Below are 18,275 nucleotides of genomic sequence, written 5' to 3' on the forward strand. Positions count from 1 at the left end.
TTGCCAAAATTTTTAAAGAAATTGCTGGAAACAAAATATTTTTAAAACCTAAAGCGGAAACAACCCAGATTCAATATTCCAAAACAAACCTAATATCTTTTAGATTGAATTTAGAATAACAACTTCCTAACTCATTGAAATTTCATCCTACCACAACATCTAATCTTAGCCACACCAATATTAGTAACATTCTCAACCAACTCATTGCAAAATTACTTCTAAAATAGTGGATCAGATAAAAGCAATGCTAAAACAATAATACCACCCCCAAACAATTCGAGAAGGTGGGATTCATTCAAAAATCATCACATGCTTAGACAAGAACCAAATTAAATTAAAATAGAAATTAAAATAACAATTAACTACCGAATTCAAATTTAACTATTAAATCTAACAACTCAATATCCAATCTACTAAAAAAAATAATAAAAACAACAAATTTATAGAACAAAGTTTAGGATGGAAAAACCAACACCCCACCCCCAAACAAATTTTATAGAACAAAGTTTAGAAAAATTGTTTTAAACGTGTGGTCTTTTAAAGTCAGATTCCCGAGACTTCCTAGATTAATATTTTTATGGTTTTGATATATTTTTTTTTTCTTTTTATGACTACGGATTAATATAAGGAAAACAATAAGCAATAAAAACATAATTCACACCATAGAGAAATATGACTAAAAAACCGAGAAAACATGCAAGAGTGGAAAACAGGAATTATATTAAACGTAGATTTAGGATCCGGTACTTACAGCCACACACTCCAATAGGAGGGTCCGGTTACCTAAATGGTGCACTTACCAAAATATAAGACTGGAATGGAGTACACCGAAGAATATAATGAGTTTTTTTATAATCAGCTACTCAAGACTTTATCTCTAACATATGTATATAATGAACATGCAGTTTACCATATATCAACAATCGAAATAGTTGTGGATATTGCCATAAATAATTAACATGGAATGCACCCCCAAACAGAATCAAGCACCAAGATTTTCTACGACTTAACTTAGTGAAATGAAAATAAAGAATCACGTAAGTCTGATAGACCTAGAACATAACTGAGCATACACCTTCTTCTTCAACTTTGAACGAAAGGGTGTCCAAGTGAATGATCGTGAGAAAATGGATGTTTGTGGAAGATATGTTGGATATATATAAGTTTTAGAAGGAAAGAATAGAAAAAATAGGAATGTGGGTTTAGTACAAAACTCATTCATGGTGTTGGTAGGAACTGTCTCAATTCTGAAAATGAAGGTGTCAAGTGCCTTTTCCTTGGGAATTGTTTCCGTATTAGGAGGATTTAGAAAATCATGAAGCACAGGAGAAACAAGAGGGTCAAGTGCAAACTCAAGGTTCCTTTGAAAATGTGGAAGGTGGGGAATGGATCATCAGAAGCTAGAGCTCTCAGGTCTAGATCATCAGAAGCCTTGAGATATGCAAGACATTCCTCAATAGGTGGGTCAAAAGAATCATTGGGATAGAGGGTGAAAAATTCATCTCCCGTCATAGTGTCAAAGGATGAATGGATATTGACAAGGAGGGACTCACGAGGTGGCAAGGAAGAGTTACAAAAGAGTCGAAGGAAATCTTCCTCGACTTCCAGGGAGTTATCGTCAAAGTTGGAACTTCCAAAGGAAAGAAATTTGTGCATTTGATTATCAGGAAACGTGGTTTTGAAATAATCTTGAGCCAAGCTCTCGATCATGCTAACCTCTTCATCCGAAGTGGTATCTGGGAACTGTTTTGTCATTTTAAAAACATTTACCTCAACAGAAAGATGGCCAAAAGACATGGACATCGAACCATCGCGGTAGTTTATGAGCGCGTTGGCAGTAGCCAAAAAAGGACGCCCTAAAATGATCGGAACAGAGTCGTTGGCGACTTCTGTATCGAGGATAACAAAATTAGTAGGATAGTAGAAATCCTGAACCTTAACAAGCACGTTTTTAACCACACCCTTAGGATACTTAATAGACCGATCAGCTAATTGCAACACCATTTTAGTAGGTTGCATCTCCTGTAGACCTATTTGTTTATATAAATAATACGAGAGTAAGTTAACACTCGCCCCCAAGTCTAATAGTGCGGTCATCGTGTGGGAATCTCCTAAGGTGCATTCTACAGTAGGACGACCAGGGTCCTTGTACTTAATGATTCCATTATGTTCAGTTAAAGTTGAAAACTGTTCAGTTAAAAAGGCATCTTTAGGAATATTTGTCTTACGCCTAGTAGTGCATAACTCTTTAAGAAACTTAACATGATGAGGTAACTTTTTAATCGTTTTAAGAAAGGAAAGGTTTATCGTTAGATTTTTGAAAACTTCCCTAATCTCATCGAAATTTGTATCCTTGGTTAACATGGCTAATCTCTGGGGAAACCGGTGGTTTCTCTTTATATTTAGCATATGGATCAACATAATGTCTAACCTTGGCTTTTTGTTTCTTAGGTTGTGGTTTAACTGGTACCTTTATAGGGGTAGGATCTTCAGTTTCTATTTTGGTATCTAGTTCAATATCCGGTGTAGGGACGACTGGTGGGGTAACTACATGCATAGTTACGATGTTATCAACCATTCTACCAGAACGGAGAGTGGTGATGGCCTTTAGCTCACCTATGTTTCCATTTTCATTACTAGTATTACTATTTACTTCAAAGGCTGTGTTTGTTGTTTTAGGATTAGGTATCGCTTGACCTGGAAACACACCTTTGGGTTGTACTTTCTCTTAGGCTAACTGCTATAAGGAAAGTTGGATGGACTGTAAAATCTATTGTTGGGTTTGCATAAAGGCGTCGAAATGATCCGGTTGTGGAGGAGTGTTTGTTACAGGTTGTGTGACAAGAACTATGTCACGTTGATTATTAACAGGTGGGTTGTTATAGTTATGATTAACCGGAACGATACCTCTATTAGCATTATAATTATTATTGTTATAATTATTATAATTCCCTTGTCCTTGTCCTTGTCGTGGTGGAGCTTGGTTGTAATTGTTTGTTGGCCTAACATTTTGATTATTATACGCTAGAGGTATAACTTGTTGATTATTTTGCCAACCGTAGTTGGGGTTTTGTCGCCAAGGTTCGTTAGGTTCGCTATTAATGGAACAAACATTGTCCGGCTATGCGGATTGTTGTTCATAGACTAGAGGACAATAGGAGTCGGGATGCGCAGGACTCAAACAGATATTACATGGAATAGAGTTGATATTCATGACAGGGGTAGGCTTTTGTTGAACAGAAGTAGCTTCTACCTTTTTAGTGAGGGATTTAATTAGAGTTTTAAGCTCAGGATTTGATTTAACCTCAAATATACTGGTAGCCTTAACTGTTGAAGAAGAACTAGCGGAGTGGGAGATATCGTCACTACCCCCCAGTTATTATTACGCTTTGTTTGATCTTCTAAAAATTTATAAGTCTCTTAGGCTCCTTTACTGAGGAAACTACTCCCATTCATTATATCAAGGACTTCTTTATGGTGGTGTAAAAGGCCTTTGAAAAAGGCACGAACTGACGTGTCTTTCGCGAGGTTGTGGTGTGGACACTCTATAAGAATATCAGTGAAATGATTACGGTAGGGATGTCCATTCCGCCTAAAACCCGAAAAAACCAAAGATCAACCCCCGCCCGAGCCCGACAAAACCCGAACCCGAACCGGACCGAAAATACATAGGGTCGGGTTTGGTCACACTATCTAAAACTTAGGACCGACCGAACCCGACCGATAATTTGGCCCTAAACCCGTTAAAAGGGTTAAAAGCCCCAAACCATATCCAAACCGAACCCAACCCAAAACCCGCTTATTATATAGGGTAAACCATTCGACCAAAACCCGAACCCGAATGGCCGGACCATAATTCCCAACAACTATATTTTCATTTATTATCTATTTATCTTCAACAAACTTTTTGTTGTTTTTTGATTCATTACTATTTACTTTTTTGGTCTTCAAGACAAATTACCTTTCGACCGCACCTCTTACTACTTCTCTCTCTTCCCTCCAACAACTCTCCAAGAACAAGACAACCCAATCACACATTCATGATGAAGAGATTGGTGGGTTTGATGGTGTTACTAAGTTTGCATTCACGTTGATAAAATTAACAAAAGACCTCCTCAAATATCTCTTTCTAAATGTGGTCACCAAGAAAGCAAAAATCAAGTGTCGGATTTCACACCACCACAAGAAAACTCCCAAAACCATCAATCTTATTGTCAAATCAACAGTCGATTCACACCACCACAAGAAGTCGAAACTCCCAAAAACCATCAATCTTATTGAGTTATTGTCTTGGAATTGCTTTGCTTTGCTTGGTCTACTTTTCTATTCTTTTGCTTTTCAAAAATGCAATCCTATGTGTTTTGAATCTTTGATTTGTTGTTGGGTTTAAGGACGATGTTAAAGTTAAACAGATCAAATCCATTAAAAGAAGATGACTTTTGATTAATTAGATGAAAAAGAGGTTTTTCTTGAGATCTTGAGATCTAATAACTGAAAATGACGTCCCTCGATGAAGAGATTTAATATTCTTTTTATTTCATATATTTCGGTTTTACCATACCGGAATGGGAGAACCGAAACCCGACGGGTACCCAAATATAGGGTTAGGGTAGGGTTTGGTCACATGTATCCAACAATACCGAACCCGAACCCATTAACCCGACCTTAAAGAATAGGGCGGTAACCCGATATTCGCTCAAAACCCGAAAAATCGGGTTCGGGCCGTCACAATCCGCTTTGGACATCCCTAATTACAGGCCTCTAAAAAGGATTCATGAGGATTCTGGCGGAAAAAATGAATCTTGGAAAGCATTTTATCTGTCTTCAGTGGTGGGTAAAAATGTTCCATAAATAGTTGAACAAGTTTGGCCCATGAGTCCACAGAATTAGGCACTTGGGCAGTTAACCAAGACGCCGCCTTGCCGGCTAGGGTGAAAGGAAACACCCTCAGTTTAATTTGTTCTGCACCAACCGTAGGATAATGGAATGTGGTAAGGACTTGTTCAATCCTAGCATATGCTGATAAGGTTTTTCATGGTCTAACCCATGAAAAACGGGTAACAAATTAAATATATTTGGGGGGATTCGAAAATCCCCCACTGGGTCTGCAAGAACGATGCAAGATTTTGGGCTATCGTTCAAGGTTTTGTAAAAGTCGAGAGAGGAGACTCTCTTTCTTCAGCCATTATTTCAGGTGTAGTATGTGGTATACTAGATAGGTTTGTGTATTGACGTTCACGATAGATTACATTAATCGTTTTTTCTCTACCTGACCTTAATCTCATGCAAGGCTAACTCCAATATTGAAGAAATACGACAACAGTCAAAACAACCCTGATATGCTAGTATAAATCCTCTAACAGGGGATGCGAGGAGTGGAAGAAAAAAGTACCTAAATGCCTCCTTGCTTCGGTTATGAATAGCGTCTTGTATATGCGAGCTCAGTGTATTTTTCAAGTTAGAAACACTGAATAACTTTAAGAAATGGAAGTCTGTACTAACCGGTGAAAATCGGGCTGTTTAGAAGAGGGCGCGGGTCGCACTCACAAATAGCCTAGATAGGGTGTAGGTCGCGCTCCTTGTGTAACTCGAGTTTTAGGCGTGTCAGTGCAGGGGGCGCTCGAGCTTTGCCTTAGATGGGCGCAGGTCGCGCTCCTTGTGTAACTCGAGTTCCAAGCGTGTCAGCGTAAGGGGCGCTCGAACTTTGCCTTGGATGGGCGCATGGCGCGCTCAGGCTTTTTCTTGGAAAATTTTTTAGTTTCTGAACCAAACAATCACTGTTAGAACCAACCAAGGGTGAGTAGGTTTAATGGGACTTTGGGAAGACTAATAATATGAATGAAAACAAATCTAAATAGAACTAAGATGGCAGCGGTGCCATTTGATAAAAGGTAGAATGATAGTTCTACCTACGAATAAATAACGAGACTCAAACGTAAGTAAAACTAAAACTAATTTCAGCTTAATATTATCAAAGTTTTATACTCTCGATGCTATTGTAATAAGTGGAGTAGAGAATTTGTTCCACTCCTAGTTCTTTAGAATTCAATGTTAACTACGATAATCAGTCTATCAAAGTCAATGAGAGTAATGATGGAATTTATACTACGATGGTAATTTAACCAAACAAGATACGATAATTCAACTACGGAAATACTAAATTGACAATATAATAATGAATTAGGGGAATTTGATTCCACCTTGATTCGACTTAATACACTAACGAAGAAATGTCGTAATCCAAATTGAAATGCTTTCGCATAACAATTGGGTGTTTCTAATCCCTAATTGTTTATGGTAATCTCTACCAACTAACAACTAGCATGTGAAGCAATCAAACCCATTCTCATGGTGAACTAATTACTTTATAGAATAGAATAGATTTTTACAACCAATTTCTACGCTAACAACAATCAAGTTTCATCAAGGCTTCCTCAAACCCCTCTAATGGAGGTTTTAGCCTTGAATCATCATACTATCATTTCTAAAACAAGAACAATCAAAACAAGTCATTATTGAATAACTAATTAACTTTCTTAATCTAATTTATCAATAGTCTAAGATTCAAAATGGATTACAACTAAAATTCAAACTAATCTAGAACTAAAATTAGGAATACTAATTATCAATTTAAAACAAGGGTTATTTAGACTTTGGTCCTACTATTAATAGCGAAATTAGGTTTTGGTCCTACTTTTCAAATTTATTAGGCTTTGGTCATACTTTTTTCCTTGACTGTGAGTCAATATAGTTAACCCTGGTCAAGTTGCTTGTTATTTCAAAATGGCTAGAATACCCCTCCTTGTGCATGTCACGTGTTTTTATGTTGGCGTATTCGATTCGCCACGTGTCGATATAGGGTGTGGTAACAGAGAACTAAAATATCAGACCGTCAATTTGTTGTGGTGCACATCTCGAGGAGAACTAAAACATAAGTTGGATAAACTTAGACTTTAGTACATAAAACAAAGTCATCTTTAAGGAATTAAACCTACTGAATTTCACAAAATTAAAGTTTAGTCCTACCCATTACAGTTTAAAAGTTTGTTAGGTTGAAAACTACCTCGTTTGACACAAAAGATTTTACGAGAGCTCCACTCTCCAAAAGAATGAGTCTTACAAGCCAAAAGACATTGAATCAATAACCCTAAAATGTCAGGCAAAACCACATCATTTTTGGCTTCTCGACTATGCAACTTTAAGCATTCGGTGTTCTTCTAATCATCCCATGGGGACTTCATTCTATTCTTGTAAACTATAAAGGTTGGTGGACTTTATATGACTCAAACACTCACAAAATACTATAATCAGCTGGGTTACCTGACCACACCTCATAAGGTGTCTTAGAATCTATAGTTGGAACTGGTGACCTATTATACAGGTAACACGCCATGGACATTGCATCTGCCCAATACTCTTTGCCTAGACTGGCATTAGACAACAAACATCTTGCTCTTTCAAGTAAGGTTCTATTCATCCTCTCTGCCATTCCATTCTGCTGAGGCCTACCCCTGACTGTCTAGTGTTTGGCAATTCCCTGTTGTGCACAAAACTCTTGGAAAGGCCCATAGGTATACTCAGTACCATTGTCAGACCGTAGTGTCTTTACCTTCCTATCTGTGCGATTCTCAACCCTTGCCTTCCATTTCTTAAATGTCTCAAACACTTCATCTTTCATTTTCATCATATACACCCATACATAGGGGGTATGATCATCAATGAATGAGACATAATAGCGGTTATCTCCCTTTGAAGCCACTCTGGAGGGTCCCCAAACATCCGTATGCACATAGTCAAGGATGCCTATTGTTGTGTGCTTTCTTGACTTGAACTTGACTTTGCACTGCTTCCCATAGATGCAATGCTCACAGAACCCCATACTTGGCTTCTTCAAGTACGTCCTTCAAGAACCCTCGCTTGCACAACTCAGACAAACCCTTTTCACTCATATGCCCTAGTCACATATGCCACATCTTAGTGCACTCAGAATTATCATTACATGCAACCACTGCTACATCGCCTATCACACCGTACTACCTGTCAAAGTATACAAGGTTCCATGTCTTTGACCCTTCATAACAACTAAAGAGCCACTGACAATCTTTAAGACTCCACCTTCGCCCACAAACTTGTGGCCTTTGGAATCCAAGGTACCAAGAGAAATAAGGTTTTTCTTTAGCTCAGGAACATGCCTCACATCAGTTAAAGTCCTTACTACACCATCATGCATCTTGACCTGTATAGTTCCAATTCCTACCGTCTTACAAGCAACGTCATTACCCATCAAAACGGAACCACCATCAATGCTCTAATAAGAAGTAAACCACTTTCTATTCGGGCACATATGGTAGGAACATCCGGAATCAAGAATCCACCTTTCGGCCATATAGTCTTGTGTGGACACATAGAGACTCAACTCGTCCCCTTCAGAGCCTGAAGCATAACTTGCCTCAATCTTTGCCTTACCTTTCTTCTTACCATCTCTCTTGTTCTCTTTCTTTGATCGGGTGAGGACAATTACTTATGTAATGTCCTTTTTCATCACAATTGTAGCACTTCACATGTGTCAAAGGCTTCTTTGACTTGGACCTAGACTTCTCATTGCTTGTAGAAGCCTTTTCATGTGACCTTCCTCTTGCCACTAGCCCCTGACCTGCATCAATGCTATTTTCTACACGTGTTTTCTTTATCAACTCATAAGAAAGAAGTGCACTCTGAACTTCGTCAAGATCAACGTCTTCTCTGTTAATAAATGTAGTCATTAGATGCTCATAACTTTTATGGCAAGGAGAATATTAAACATGCCGCTTGATCCTCATCATCCATCTTCATGCTAACATTCAAATAATCCGCTAGACGTCGACGGAACTCACTAACGTGCTCTTGCATCGTTAAACCATCGACCATCATGTACCGATAAAGACGCTTCTTAAGATACATCTTGTTCGTCATGCTCTTGGTCATATACATAGACTCTAGCTTGAGCCAAATACCGGCAACGGTATTTTTCCCATCACACTATACATGACCTCATTAGCAAGACACAACCGGATTAATGAACAAGCCTGCAGATCAAACTCTTCCCAATCATTATCACTCATACTCGCCGCCTTTGCTTGTCTCCCCTTTAAGGCCTTATACAAACCTTGTTGGATGAGGATGTCCCTGACTTGGACTCTCCAAATCCCAAAGTTATTTTTCCCATTAAACTTCTCTACTTCAAACTTAGCATTTGACATCTTGGGAGCCATATTTCAAGTTACACACAATAACCAAAAAAACAATTTCACTTAGGAATTTAATCGAACATCTTGTCTACACAAATTTCGAGCACTATGGTTTTTTACCAAAACTCAAAATCCTAGGTCGTAAACCTATGCTCCGATACCAATTGTTGTTAATAGGATAATGCGGAAACAACGTTATCCACAACAAATAGATCAATCTTACACAAAGATCAATCTTTCTCACTAGACAAGACTTTAACACCCTCCAAAGTAATCCCAACACTTCTCAATATCAAATAAACAAGTATCTAAAGTAAAACAATTAATGTAAAGGAAGAACAAACCACAAGACGAGATATATCGTGGTTCGGCAATTTGCCTACGTCCACACTACGAGTTCCAAGCTTTACTAGATGTCCAGAGTAACAGATTACAAGTCTCTCAATTCACTCACAAAGAATGAACACTCAACTCACACAAAATTGCTCTCTTATAATCTCTCTCTTTCTTGGTTTTGGTTAGGTTAGGTTTCTACGAAAAAAAACCTATATTTATACTGTTTCAGAAAAAAACTTACGAAATTGTCTTTTCATGCTAAAATATAGTGGAGCGCGGGTCGCGCCCTCGGCAAGCCTAATCGCCTGGAGGTCGCGCCTAATCGCCTAAAGGTCGACCAAGGCATGAATGCGGGGCGCGCCCTTGTCAAGGCAAAAGTGAGGGCGGGGCGCGCCTTACATGTGAAAGAGAAAAAACACCTTTTTCTCTACAAAGCCTAACATACCTGAGATCACTAGACATGCTACAAAAGAACCCTAAGAAAGTAGAGCTAGGAATCCTACTTCCTAGTCATGATTTCCTTTACAATCTTAGGATGATCTTTCCTAAGATAAGTCTGCGCTTTTTCATAGTTACAAAAGAAACCTTTGCAAGCACAACACACATAAATGAGTCCCAAAGTGTCATCCCAAAAGTCTTTTGTGTAGTCCTCAAGATGTCTCATCTTTTTGTTTTTGGTTAATGACTTAACCTTCTTCATCATTGCAAGTGTAGGCTCTATTTCTCCTGAAGAACGCTCTTGGATCCTTTTGCTTCTTTTTGGCTTCACAGTAGTCCATTGATTCTCAGAAGGCGCTGCATACTTTGATGTGCTTTTAGGCAATGCAAGCATTGGAGCCCCTATATATGGATCCTATTATTATATCAATTTGATTTTCTTGTTTACTTAACAATAAATATAATTTTGGAATAAGTTTCCTACCATTTTAATCACAACTGCATTCGTATATGCCTCCGTGTAGGGTATATTATCATTAATTATGTTCCATATATTTATCTTTAGTGAAAGAATATTCTCAATTGACACTAGCATTTGTTTTCTTCGAGATTGAGATTATTGTAGTACTAGTCATGACTTTTCATTTCTATACTTGATTCCTTTAAGGATACATGGAATTTCAAAGGGACTGCAATATTGTCCTTATATATTGACTCGTTTGCAAGGCCAATTACTTTATACAAATGTCTTTATTGTAATCAAACTATCTTGCCTACCTGGGATTATATTGGTAAAAAAATTGTCTGTGTTTTTGGTAAAACAATTAATGATGTACGTGTTCTTTGTCTATTGATGATTTGAAGTAATGATGCAACTAATGAGGTATATGCCCTAACGACAACTATAAATGCACCCCTTATCATCAGTCTTCTTTCATAGGAACCTACAAGCAACAACAAACATTTCAGCAAAAAAGAAGAAGAGAAGCACAATCTTTACACAAGACACAAAACTCCTTACTGCCTTTTGTTCTAATCATGTTGTAGTTTGAGAACTTGGTGTTTTTCCTTTTTTTTCGTCCTTGCGCTCTTGTGTTTGGTCTTAATTAAGAGCAATTTTTCTGGTAGGAAGTCATCGTCTTTAGCATACAAACTAGATTTTGGACCCGGGCATATGCGGTGATCTATTAAATATTTTGTATACTGAAAAGGCTTTATAAAATGTCTCACACAAATTTTCAAATAAGAATATATTTTTATTGAAAATAAACCGAAATACGTTAATGACCAGTGATTATGGTGCATAAGTACTTGGAAACTAAGGGATCAAGCTAGATCGAGTTTAAGATAATTCTATTTAAAAATTACGATGGCAAATTTTCGAATAAGAATATATTTTTATTGAAAATAAACCGAAATACGTTAATGAGCAGCGATTATGGTGCATAAGTACTTGGAAACTAAGGGATCAAATTGAGATAGCCTTTTCACTTTGTGGTTTAGAATATTAATCCGTAATTTTCAAATGAAATTATCTTAAACTCAATCTATCTTTATAATAGTTTTATTAGATTTATGGTGATTTAGCGGTAAATCATCATCGTTTGGCTTACGTACTAATGTGTACACATCACTAAAACAGATTGATTGTTTCCATATCCTCAAATAATACACTATTCCCACTTGAAAAGATTTATCACATGAACGTGTCCTACGAATGGGTGTCATTATATTAAATTATTCTAAAAAATATTAGCAACTATGGATAGCTATGAGATATGAAAATTATATTAATTACTCATTTAAATTTCTTGCACCACTCTCTATAAAAATGAAGCATCAAACCTTGATAAAACTCATCTCATCGACTTCTTTTTATTGTTAAGTTTAATAATAGAAGTTTGATTGAAGTTTTGTGAGAATGCCCAATGTGGCGAAGATAATATTGAAGATACTTGAAATGCAAAACTATAATTTGTCGAGACATTTACTCCCCCTACATATAATACAAATATGTTTTAGGGTTATTAGTTCAATGCATTTGCATCAAGTTTTTGATTTTTCATTAATTATTCTTTGAGGTTAATTAGTTTAATATATTACGTTGCATCCAGTTTCCAATTTCTCATTAATTATTCTTTGAGGTTAGTTCAATGCAGTTTCATCAAGTTTCTGATTTTCTGTTAATTATTATTTGAGGTTAGTTCAGTGCAATTGCATCCACTTTATGATTTTCCATTAGTTATTAATTAAAAGGTTAATTCAGTATAGTTGCATCTAGTTTTCGATGTTTTGTTAATTAGTGTTTGAAATTAGTTCATTGCATTTGCATCCATGTTCAATCTCCCGTTAATTACTCTTTGAGATTAGTTCAATACATCTGCATCCAGTTTCTGATTTCCCGTTAATTGTTTTTCTAGGTTAGTTAGACAGTTTACAATTTATATACATTTTACATACATGTAAGAGCCTGTTTTTATAAACTCACTTTTGTTTTGGGTTCCTAATTACTCATAATTACTCATGTGAGGAGGCTAAAAAAGTGGACATTTATGCTTTGAGGTCAGTGCGATGCAGTTACATCCGACTTTCGATTTCTAGTTAACTATTTTTTGAGGTTATTTCAATGCATTTGCATCCAATTTCAAATTTCATGTTAGTTAATCTCTGATTTTAGTTTAATGCAGTTGCACCCAATTTTTAGTTTTCCGTTAATTATTCTTTGAGTTTAGTTCAATGCAGTTGCATCCAATTTATGATTTTATGTTAATTGTTTTTTTAGGTTAGTTCAATGCATTTGCATCAAGTTTTTGATTTTTCGTTAATTATTTTTTTAGGTTAGTTCAATGCAGTTACATCAAATTTATAATTTTCCATTAATTATTCATTTAGGTTAGTTCAGTGCAGTTTCATCCATTTTTTAATGTTTCATTAATTAGTCAATGAGATTAGTTTATTGCATTTGGATCTAGTTTCCGATTTCCCATTAATAACTCTTTAAGGTTAGTTCAATACATCTGCATCTAGTTTTTGATTATTTATGCTTTTAGATTATTTCAATACAATTAAATCCGATTTCTGATTTTCCGTTAACTATTCTTTGAGGTTATTTCAATACATTTGCATTTAGTTTCCGATTTTCCACCAATTATTCTATGAGGTTAGTTCAATGCAATTGCATTCGTTTTTTGATTTTCTGTTAATTATTTTTTGAGTTAAGTTCAATGCATTTGTATCCAATTTCTGGTTTTCCATTAATTATTATTTAAGATTTTTTTGATGTATTTGCATATTGTTTCCAATTTTCCATTAAATATTTTTCAAGGATTTGCATCCAATTTCTAATTTTTCGTTAGTTACTCTCTGTCGTTAGTTTAATGCAATTTGCATAAAAATTTCCGATTTTCCGTTAATTACTCTTTGAGCTCAATTATTGTAACGCTCGTATTTAAAATACGTATTTATTTATTTATTTATTAATTTAATTATTTATTTAAAATTCGTTGGATTGGATTTGGGATACGTGGGCCTGGTTTCTGGGCCCGAGTCTGTGTTGGGCTTGGGTTTCAAACCCAAGTATATAATCACATTGTTCTAGAGAATAGGGTTTTGAGAGAATAAAAAAATAATAAAAATGGAGGCAGAGATAGAAGCTCGTTGGCTAGAGCGTTAGAGCGCGACGATTCGGATTAGGAGGGATTCGTCGAGCTATTCATAAAGGTGAGTAGCTATTTTTGCTATTTCACCGAATTTATAGTTTTCGTGTATCGGTGTATACTGTCTAAGATTTCTGCCTATTGATACTGCTTATTACCTTGTTTTACTCGACGTCGTGTCTGTCGTATTATTAAACTTCGTTAAATATCGGAAATTGTATTTGAACTGTTGAACTGTGATAATGTGTTGTGTGTGAGTTGACTTCTGTTTGGTGGTCGCAATTTTGGGTAGGGGGGGGGGGGGGAGCTTATGCGCTGTTCATGGCGGCTAAAGCCCCACCGATAGTATTGCCTATAGATTTTATAGAACTGTTGAAGCTCTATTCAAGTTTTGAACAGGCGTAAATGGCGTCAGCCCCGCAGAAATCGTGCTGCATAGTTTTTAACATTTTGTTTGGTTGTGGTTTTTAAACTCCTATTGTTATGAAGTGTTTGGCATATGGTATTTGATTGTGGATGGGTTGATTTGATGATGTGGGTTTAGAATCGGTTGTGTGGAGCTGTTCAAGCTCTGACGGTGCGTCAATGGTGTGCCTGTCCGATTTTATTTTGAACTATGGTTGTTGTAGTGATGTTTAATTGGTTGGTTTGAGTTTGGGTATTGAGGTTGGAATGAGGACTGTCGAATGGGTGCTGGAAAAAGGTCATTGAAGCTTCAAAGCTCCATTAATGGTGGGCTTGAGGCATCGCCCTCCAAGATAAATTAATTCTAACCATTTTAGGTTGATTTTGTTGGTTGATTGATAAAGGGGTTGAAGTGGCTAGGGTAGTGTGTGTGAGGGCTGCAAATGGTGGTGGTGGAAGCTTGAAAACAAGCTGTTAATGGTGGCCAGAAACATCACAGATCTAGTTTTGGAGAAGATTGTGGAGTTAAAAGTTGGGGATTTAGCTTTTATTAAAGTTGTATGGGTTTCTATGAGGATCAAAATCGGGGGGTTGAAAGGGGCGGACGATCGGAACTGGCGGTGGCCAAATTGGTGGCAGCTGGTGAGGGAGATGACCGGCTGGGCCTGGGGCTTGGGCTTGAGGCTTGGGCCTTAACTTGTTTAGTGGCTGGGCCAAAATTTCTATTTTTGATTGGGCCCGGTTTTGTTTTTAAGTTGTTGGGCCAGTTCTAGATTAAGTTATATGGGCCAGTTTCATTAGTTTTCTTTGGGCCGGTTTCTAATTTATGTGGGCTGGTCCTTATGTCCCCAATTGGGTCAGGTGGAATAAATAAGTTGGTTTTAGACTTTTGGGTTCTAAGGTTTGGGTTTGGGCTTGGCTAGTTGGGTCCGAACCATGACCTTAACCATTACCTTAGTCATGAGCCCATGAACTATGCACCTTTGCCCTTAGCCATGAACCATGGCTATGACCCTAAACCTGTTGAATATGGAAACGATAGTTTGACTTTGACTGTTGACTTTGTCAGTTGACCGTTGACTGGGGAATGTTGACTTTTTTCAGATTTTCACATATTTGATTTTATGGACAATTGGAATAATAAAATATTGTCGAAGCTTGTATAAATTTGGTTGTCATTATCTAAGAAAGATTTGACGTTGATATTGTGTATATTTTGACACGTGACGAGATAGAAATTTTAGGAGATATAATATTCCTAAAACGTTATAAAAATGTTATGCGATACGTTTGAAGCAATTGTGACATTATATGATATGTTGGGATATATATATTAAATGCAATAGTTTTGGAGAAATAAATGTATAAACACTCCATTATTTTATCTGTGAGATGCTACTAGGAGGTAGTAGAGTATTTTTGGATATTTCCCACGGGAGTGTGGCGTAGTACAATAATATATTGGCACGTGAAAGAATGAAAGTGGTTATGAGATATAATTGAGATATTTCTAACTATTGTGGCTTAGTGCAATAAGGTATTTGACCTGCACGTGATATAGTGGAATTATTATGAGTTATAAAGGTATGACACTTGACTAAATTACGTAACAAAAATCCTAGAACCTAGCTACCACAACTCATGGGATTTGGCCCTTCTGGCGTTTCAGTGAATCTGAATGGCCCTTCGGGAGTAAGTAATGTGATTGGCTCTTCTGGCATTTCAGTGAATCTGAATGGCCCTTCTGGAGTAGCCGAATAGTGGCTTAATTATTCCGTTCGCAAAATTAGAACGAGAAGCGTGATATTTTATGCCGAATAATGGCAGTACTCACATAATGGCTTTCGTGTGAGGGTTATCTGGTGTGTGGCATCCCGCTCAGGGTAGTTACGCACGGAGTGGTTCATTATGTGAGCGGAGGCATGTGGATGTACATGTTCGGCATTGGGAAGTGATTGTGGTAGCTAGGGAAACTAGGTAAGACATAGATACAACGTGAATTTTAGGGACACACAAAGAAAGCCTTAATTAATATAATTATGGTAATATGTTGGTTAATGATATATCTCTAGATAGATGATCGTATATGGTTTTGCAGAAGGGTGGGTCAAACTAATTACTTGGGCAGAGACGACCCACTCTGTAATTGAGCATAAAATGCGGTACGGATATAATATGCTTGGTTGGTTATTTGTTTAGTTAGAACCTAAGGCGCCTCAGTGGAGGAACTACCTACCTAGATTATTGTACTTAAGGATGTTGTATTAGTTGTTGGAAGTTAAAGCCTCGGTGGAGGAATTAATTGCCTTATGGATGGTGTATATATATGTATAAGTATATGTTGTATTTTATAGCTACTCACACCAACATTGTTTATAATGCTGACCCGATTTGCATGTTTGCTTATCGGGTGTGTTCATTAAATGAACATAGTTGATAATTCTTGACAGGTTTAGTGTTGAAGAAGGTTGGTTGCTGCTTGTGGTTTGCGTTAGCGTCACTTTTCAAGATAGGTTTTGTTTTCCCTTGAGGTGATATAAATTTTCAGTTGAGACAATGTTATTTGTATTTTCATTTGTAATTTTAAATAAAGAGTTATTGAAAATAGATTTGTAACCTAATCTTATTTGTGAATTTTTGTAATGAAGAGGACTTTTGTTTAACTGAAAATTTTATTGGTTTTTAATTATCCGCATATTTAAACTGTTTATGGGTTTTTGGGAGTTGAGAGTGCGTCACACCTCGAAGATCGAAGAGTCGGGAACAAATATTGTTTTTCCGAATTCTGTCGAAATTCGGGGTTTGACAGTTATGTATTTGAATCTAGTTTCTGATTTCCTTATAATTATCCAATGTGGTGTATAATACCAATTTCTACTGATCCATCCGTAGTGTTCTTGCAAACATGACATAAAAAGTAAATTATGCTTAATTTACTATGTGCATGGGATCATCGAAGATTATCCAGTTCCCGATTTCCCGTTAATTATTATTTAAATTATGCATAACTCACTATGTGGAATCTTCAAAGATTATTTATAAATGGGTGTTGTTATATTAATTATTCTGAAAAATATTTGCAAATATGCAGAACTATTATATATTAATATTATATTGATCACTCAACCAAATTTCTTATAACGTGAAAACCTCACTCTCCATTTTAAAAAAAAGAACTTACCTTTGATAAAACCCTTCAACTTCATTTTGTTGTTTAATAATAGAAGTTTGATTGAAGTTTTGTGAGATTGCCTAATAAAGCGAAGTTATATATATTGAAGCTACTTGAATAGCAAGGACTTCCCAATCATATGGAAAGAGATAAGATAAATATCATTTTACATGCAAAACTATACTTATCGAGACATTCCCACAACATATAACCCAACTATATATGTTTTGAGGTTAGTTCAATGCATTTATATTCAATTTCTAATTTTTCGTTATTTATATTTTGAGGTTAGTTCAATGCAGTTGCATCAAATTTTCAATTTCCGTTATTTATTTTTTGAGATCAGTTCAATGCAGTTGCATCCAGTTTCTGATTTCTCGTTAATTATTCTTTTCGGTTAGTTCAATACATTTACATCCAATTTCCAATTTCATGTTGTTAATTGTTATATTATTTGAGGTTAGTTCAATGCATTTGCATTCAGTTTCTGATTTCCCGTTAATTATTCTGTGAGATTAGTTTAATACATTTGCATCTAGTTTTCGATTTCTTGTTTATTATTTGATAAAGTTGCATTTTCATCTAGTTTCTGATTTCCCGTTAATTATTGTTTGAGGCTAGTTCAATGAGTTTGAATTCAGTTTCTGATTTCCCGTTAATTATTTATTGAGGTTTTGCATCCAATTTATTTTTTGAGATTAGTTCAGTACAGTTGCATCCGGTTTCCGATTTTCCGTTAATTATTTTTTAAGATTAGTTCCACGTATTTGCATTATGTTTCCAATTTATAATTAATTTTTCTTTGAAGTTAGTTCAATGCAGCTACATCCATTTTCTGATTTTCCGTTAATTTAATCTTTGAGGGTTAGCTTAATGCATTTGCATCCAGTTTCCGATTTTCCGACAATTATTTTTTGATGTTAGTTTGATATATTTGTATCCAAGTTTTAATTTTCCATTAATTATTCTTTGAGGTTAGTTTAATGCAGTTCTATCCATATTTTGATTTTCTATTAATTACTTTTTAAGATTAGTTTAATG

General features: G+C 36.1%; 1 pseudogene; it reads left to right on the plus strand.

Moving 5' to 3' along the window:
* Positions 1-18,275, plus strand: part of LOC147505644 (cytochrome P450 94A1 pseudogene) — a 32,945-nt pseudogene that overhangs the window by 6,840 nt on the left and 7,830 nt on the right.

Source organism: Coptis chinensis, chromosome 4 (assembly GCF_015680905.1).
Source record: "Coptis chinensis isolate HL-2020 chromosome 4, ASM1568090v1, whole genome shotgun sequence".
Classification (NCBI taxonomy): Eukaryota; Viridiplantae; Streptophyta; class Magnoliopsida; order Ranunculales; family Ranunculaceae; genus Coptis; species Coptis chinensis.